The 7601-nt window shown below is 47.2% G+C and overlaps 1 pseudogene; it reads left to right on the forward strand.

Moving 5' to 3' along the window:
• Positions 1–6731: 6731 nt before the first annotated feature.
• Positions 6732–7398, forward strand: LOC125517064 (annotated as a pseudogene).
• The last annotated feature ends 203 nt before the right edge of the window (positions 7399–7601 follow it).

The following is a 7601-nucleotide window of genomic DNA, read 5'->3' on the forward strand; positions in this document are numbered from 1 at the left end:
CATCTAGGGCTCATGCGAATCTTAGAAGGAGTTTGCCAAGTTGGTGCCTTAATCATCTCTCCTCTGAGCTCCCCAATTATATACAAGACTTGCTTGACATCCCGCGAAATTGTCTCATTGGATCTCCTGAATGTGTGTTTGAATCACTCTAAACCTCTGGTTATGACGCAAAACATGAAGGAGCATTTCTACTTGCTCTTAAACAGAGGTGTGGATGTTATCTTGCAGCAACCCCATATCCCTAAATGTGTCCAAAAGCTTGGAGAAAGGTGATCTTCGCATTTGAAGTGTATTGTCATCCTCTACATCGTTGTTGTTGTAGATGTATTTCAGATTTGACATCCTCTCCCTAATAACAATGGACCATAATGTTGGGGAACACAGTAATTTCAAAAAAATTCCTACGCACACGCAAGATCATGGTGATGCATAGCAATGAGAGGGGAGAGTATCATCTACATACCCTTGTAGACCGTAAGCGGAAGCGTTATGACAACGCGGTTGATGTAGTCGTACGTCTTCATGATTGACCGATCCTAGTACCGAACGTACGGCACCTCCGCGATCTGTACATGTTCAGCTCGGTGACGTCCCGTGAACTCACGATCCAGTAGAGCTTCGTGGGAGAGTTTCTTCAGCACGACGGCGTGATGACGGTGATGATGTTGCTACTGGAACAGGGCTTCGCCTAAACACCACTACGATATAACCGAGGTGTATTATGGTGGAGGGGACATCGCACACGGCTTGGAACAATCAACTTGTGTGTCCTAGGGTGCCCCCTCCCCCGTATATAAAGGAGTGGAGGAGGGGGGGAGCCGACCCTCTACTATGGCACGCTCTGGGGAGTCCTACTCCCACTGGGAGTAGGATTCCCCCCTTTCCATGTAGTAGGAGTAGGAGAGGAGGAAAGGGAAAAGAGAAGAGAAGGAAGGAGGGGGCGCAGCCCCTCCCCCTAGTCCAATTCGTACTAAGCCTTTGGGGGGCACGCAGCCTCCCCTCTCTCTTTCCCCTAAAGCCCAATAAGGCTCATATACTCCCCGGCGAATTCCCGTAACTCTCTGGTACTACGAAAAATATCCGAATCACTCGGAACCTTTCCGATGTCCGAATATAGTCGTCCAATATATCGATCTTTACGTCTCGACCATTTCGAGACTCCTCGTCATGTCCTCGATCTCATCCAGGACTCCGAACTACCTTCGGTACATCAAAACACATAAACTCATATTACCGATCGTCACCGAACGTTAAGCGTGTGGACCCTATGGGTTCGAGAACTATGTAGACATGACCGAGACACGTCTCCGGTCAATAACCAATAGCGGAACCTGGATGCTTATATTGGCTCCTACATATTCTACGAAGATCTTTATCGGTCAAACCGCATAACAACACACATTGTTCCCTTTGTCATCGGTATGTTACTTGCCCGAGATTCGATCGTCGGTATCTCAATACCTAGTTCAATCTCGTTACCGGCAAGTCTCTTTACTCGTTCCGTAATACATCATCCCACAACTAACTCATTAGTTGCATTGCTTGCAATGCTTATAGTGATGTGCATTACCGAGAGGGCCCAGAGATACCTCTCTGACAATCGGAGTGACAAATCCTAATCTCGATCTATGCCAACTCAACAATTACCATTGGAGACACCTGTAGAGCACCTTTATAATCACCCAGTTACGTTGTGACGTTTGGTAGCACACAAAGTGTTCATCCGGTAATCGGGAGTTGCATAATCTCATAGTCATAGGAACATGTATAAGTTGTGAAGAAAGCAATAGCAACAAACTAAACAATCATCGTGCTAAGTTAATGGATGGGTCAAGTCAATCACATCATTCTCTAATGATGTGATCCCGTTCATCAAATAACAACTCTTGTCCATGGCTAGGAAACTTAACCATCTTTGATTAACGAGCTAGTCAAGTAGAGGCATACTAGTGACACTCTGTTTGTCTATGTATTCACACATGCACTAAGTTTCCGGTTAATACAATTCTAGCATGAATAATAAACATTTATCATGATATAAGGAAATAAATAATAACTTTATTATTGCCTCTAGGGCATATTTCCTTCACATAACGGGTCACATGCTTCGAATTGTGACTGACGAACCACTCTCTTATGGACCAACATGACCGAAACCAAAAATCATAGCAATGAGCATTGATGCCTGAACTACAAGCTTCATACATCTGTCATGGAGAAATCAATGTTGTGATAAGTAATGGTGAATTCGACCCTACACCCTACCTAATGACCTAGCAGTGGAGGGGGGTTGTATGCTGCCCACCGCCATTGGAGTCGATGCCTCGCCCATGCCGGAGATGCGGCGGAGATGGATACGAAGGGGACAAGCAGCTGGGGGGGGGGGGGAGGTCCTGTTGCCAAAGATATAAGTTGTCCCGCCGCTTCTGTAGATCCGAGTCATTGCCGGTGCAGAGTATTGAGGTTGGATTTCTCCTACCACTAGACATGAGTGATTAAAGGGGGATAATACGTTTTCACGCCATCCCGTGTCGGCAGATCTTTGTCTCCCGCCATCTCCATGTTGATTCCCCCTGCACCGTCGCGTACAACATTCCACATTTTACTGTCGACTCAGCCTAGCTCACTGGAAACAATCGGTTTGAGCGTTCCTAGTGAGCCAAACTCTGGGCTGCTTTAAGTTTCATGCATGTGTGGGCCGGCACCTCATGTACGTAAGCAACAAAATTTTCTTACATCCAGTGGGTCCGCTTGGGGGATGCAAGTTACCAAACATGCCTTAATTATCTTTAGCGAGTCAGACACTCTCTCCCTGCGAATAACTCATACTGCATGCACTATTCTTATTTTGTGTTAGCTGCTCCACGTGAAGCCAGATAAGGAAACATTGGGCAGAGCATGACGAGACGATGTGTTCCACCGACGCATCTGCAAAGATATCCATCCATGCACATCTGCACTCGATCGAGTCGCACCTTAACATTCTTCCGTCGACCAGCTACTAATCATACACAAAGGGAATTCCCTTGAAGCCATTCCGCAATGATTGGTTCTTTTTCTTTGTTACATTGATCTCTATTTTTTCCAACACCATTGTTAAACCTCTTGCCGGGCCAATTTCAGATCATGTGACATGTGTGCTTTCGGTTGATACAACCATCCCTGAGGGTAATCTTTTCAGATTTGAAAGCTTTTGGCCAGAACATCCAGCTCTTTTACAAGTGGTTCAGAATTCATGGAGTAAGCCCATTAAGAGCTCTACTAGTGCTAAAAACATCTCCGTTAAGCTTAAGAGATTGTCTTATGCTTTAAAGAAATGGAGTAAATTTATTTCAAGACTAAGCTTGCTTATTGAAACTAGCAACAACGTACTTCTCCATCTTGACAGCCTAGAAGAGCGGTGTCAACTGACAGTGCCTGAGAGACACTTCAGAAAAAATCTTAAGACACACATTATCACACGCTAGCCTATTAAAATGCCTATCGAAAAAATGTACTTATCGTTGGAGCTAAATATACTAAGTTGGTTTGTCTGGGCTGCTACCCTGATGTCTGGCCTTCCGTCGGACTGTCCGAGCTGCTAGCTCTATTTTGCTAGTTCTCATGCCTTCGGTGCATGATACTTCAATGGCTGGACTGTCTGGGTTCTTAGCCAAACGTCTAGCCCATGCAGAAAATGCCGCAAACGACTAGTTCATGGGGAGCTATATATATACCCCTCCACCATTTCATGGAGGGGTTTGACCAACACTTGAAACAAACCCTAGAACACTCAAAAGGCCCCCTCTCACTTCTCCTACACCAAATCTTAGATCCCATTGAGAGTTTTTATATTTCTTGAGAGAGATTTCACCCATTGATAGATCCACTCCTTCTTTCTCTTTTGACCTTATTACTCTCAATGTAATCCCATTAAGAGAGATTTCACCCATTGGTCAAACTTTGAGATAGTTTGACCCCTCCAACAAAGTTAGAAGTACACTCTTTCAAGGACGGAGGGGTATGATACTTTGCACTAAGGTAGTAACGTAGACTAGATGCATGACTTGCCTATGTTACTCCCACTATGACTAGTCTTACTCGTGATCGACACCACCAAAGCCATCTTCGACACATTAGTTACCCCAATGAAAGTCCGCTAGACTTGGTCAGGGGTAATAGGAAATAAATTATAACGATGTAGTCGATCCAATTTTATCACATATTCTTACAGTTCATCTTTATTTCCAATGTTTGATAGGACATATTTTCTCTAGTAAGTTAATATTGTATCAGTTATCTTCATCTCTTCTTGTTGAATTCAATCGATCCCGTACACTTTGTTTAATTAATCAATAATTCACTCATACCATCTCCAACTCGCCAAATTCTTCATACCACGTATTTTGTCCAATAAGTCAATATTATCTGGCGGGTTGGAGTTGGTACAAATATCAACATTTTTCATGATAATTGGATACCAAAAAATGGATGCCTAAGAGCATCTACATCCGGAGTTCTCATATCCTCCTCAAACGTTCGGATAGACAACCTGACCACTGCCCGGATAAGAAAGAACGAAAAAAGGCACCCAACCTAACCCCCACTCTATTTGGGCATGTCCAGGCAGTCCACAAATCCCCACACCGAGTTTTGAATAAAGTGCAACAATTCCAACTAAAAAAAGAATCACTCACGTTTGCTTTTTTTTTCCGGGTCACTCACGTTTGCTTTGTTTTGCTTGCGTGCGTTGCGCGAGATGAAAATACTGCATGCATTTGCATGGCCACGCGTATTCCGGGCAATTTAATCAAGCGGTTACACATCCATCGATCTTTTCACATCCCCCAATTAATCAATCTCCGTATGCATGAGCATATCGTCCGTCGGTTTCAGAAATTCAGGATGCCATGCCCCTTTGGTTTCTCGCACCGCCGGCCGCCGGCCGTTCGTGTTCCGCGGCTCCCTGCCTATTAATAGGGGACGTCCATTAATAAGAGGGAGAAGGCCAGGCTCGTGGACGGCCCCCTGCCTTTCCCTTCTCCTTCCGCTGCTTCCCGCGACCACGTCCCGCCGGCCGTTCGTGGTCGCGCATGGGCACGAAAGGCAAAAGCAGGCTGCGCAATAAGCGCGGAGGCGTGGCCCTTCGGCCGCATGCGCCTCCCGTAGCCCAGGCGAAGGCCGGCGGCGACCCAACGGCGAAGACAGGGTCGCAGGAGAAGGTGGCTATCCTCACGGCCCACAACGCCGCGGAGCTGCCAAAGCTCGACAACGCGCAGCAGCGCGACGATGGCGAGGTGGTGCTCCCTCAGGTGACCGACCTTCACCTTCACGGCGCCAGCGATGGGAAGGCCGCGCAGCCGGCCGACGACGGCCCTGGCGAGCTCGAGCGGGAAGCGCCGGGGTCGGGCGAGGTTGTGCTTCCTGACCAGGTCGAGGAACCTGGCCTTCCCGGCGCCACCGAGAAGGCCGAGGATGTGCCAGTGGAGATCGAGGGGGAAGCGCCCGGGTCGGGCGAGGTGGTGCTCCCCGACGAGGTCGAGGATGCTTTTCACGGCGCCACCGCAGAGGAGGTCGTGCGGCCGGCGACGGAGGAGCCGGACGACGTGCCTGTCGAGCTCGAGGCGGGAGGATCGGAGGAGGAGACGCACGCGCCGCACGCCGAGGAGGAGCTCCCGGACGACACCGTCGTTGGCGATGTCCTCGTGGACCACTACGTCGTCCACCCCGAGGAGGTCGTCTCCCTGCGCCGGCGCCTGGCCGCCGCGCGGGCGTGGAACCTCCTGAACCCGGAGACGATCGACGAACTAAACAAGCTATTCGAGGAGATGGGGCTCTCGGCTGCCGTCGCGTGGAAGGGCCAGGGTCGCCGTTGAAGAGATGAAGCTGGAAAAATAAAAGTCATGGACTGGAGTTGGAGACCTAAATGTTTGAGATATGTCACTTCTGATGAAAAAGAAGAGATTGCCTAAATGTTTTCTGAATTTACTTTGAGTTGATCAGGAAGAGCCTCTCTTTTCTCTTCATCCGCCTGTGCTCTAGATTTCCCATTTTCAAGTTTCCAATTCGTTCATGAAACTAAGAGAGCTAACAGGCTGGATTCCAGCACATACGTCATCCTTTGATAATTCTAGCAGCGGGTATAGAAGTGTTAGCATTATAATTTGCATCTTGCTTCGGTTTTGAATGCCCAAAACACACGTACGTCGCATAGTTTTCAAATGCAGACAGAAACCAATGACAAGAACCGAAATTCAAACCATGAGCTACTAAACTGCTGAAGTTTCTGTAATTTTCTGACTGGCAGCAAATATGACAAAATCACAGACATGTAAGTTACTAACCATCATCAGGGATAAAAGTAACCACCGACTTCACAAAGCATGCATACGTTTCTCAGAGGCACTTTCACAGGGAATCAAGATCAACACAGGTTCTTCAAAAGTCCGCAGGCAAAGCCAGACCAGCAAAGCACTGGGAGAAGGGGAGGACCAATGGGATTTTTCGTCAACCAAGAATTCAGGGACGAAGCCGATCCCTGCCACCATGTTGCATAGCTCGCGAAGCGGAGGAATAGGGCGGTGAAGACGCAGAGCTTCACAAGAACTTGTTGATGATGGAAGTGTTGCAGGTCCACGACGTCCTCCTCGCTTCCCTCCTCCCCTTCTCACCTTTGTCTGCCTCAAGCTCCTCACCAAGAACGCCATGGTGAGGGGTTCCATAATTGGCCTCTGGATGCGGTTAGGGGGCAGATGGTTAAGGCGGTGTTCATAAGCCAAGTGACAAAAGTGTTCGGCCCTAAAAGCCCATCTTTGGGCTTTCCAAAGTTTGTGAAGACCATTTAGCCCGCGTACGTGCGGAACGATTTTCTCATGATCAAGAGGGAAGACAGTGTTATCAAGGACAAGGAAATACCCGAGATCCATGTGCCACCCTCTGACCTTTCGGATAACCCTGCAATATTGCTAGAGGGGAAGAAAGGAACAAACGTGACTTTCAAGGTTCAAGGGGAGATTGTTTCTGCTCATAAGATTTTGCTTGCGATGCGGTCGGCGATCTTCGATGCCAAGTTCCGCAGGCCTATGGCAACGAGGGACAAAGAGTCACAGGACATAACTATCGACGACACGCAACCTGCTATTTTCAACGCATTTCTTCACTTCATCTACACGGATTCATGCATTGCCTTCCATGGTTGGTCTTGATGATGATGAAAAAAGAGAAATGGTTAAGCACTTACTTGTGGCTGCTGATAAGCATGTGATGAAAAGGATGAAGTTGATATGTGTAGGCATGCTATGCATGAGCCTTGATGTTGAGACCGTGGCGACAATATTAGCTCTAGTTGAGCAACTTCATTGCATCAACCTCAAAGATGCTTGTATTGAATTTATGCTCTCTTCGAATAGTAGCTTTTAAGGAGAAGTTGGAGAAACCTTCCACCCGGTTTTGGGAAGGTTCCTAGCAGCTTTCCTTCTACTTCTCTTTTGTATTTCTCTCTACCCGTTTTTATCGATTTTCATTTTGTTTTTCTATTTTTCCTGTTTGTTATTTTTTATATTTACAAACATGTTGACTTTTGTTGAATACATGTTGAAGATTTTTCTATACATGTTTAAAAA

The sequence above is a fragment of the Triticum urartu genome, chromosome 6, assembly GCF_003073215.2.
Source record: "Triticum urartu cultivar G1812 chromosome 6, Tu2.1, whole genome shotgun sequence".
Classification (NCBI taxonomy): Eukaryota; Viridiplantae; Streptophyta; class Magnoliopsida; order Poales; family Poaceae; genus Triticum; species Triticum urartu.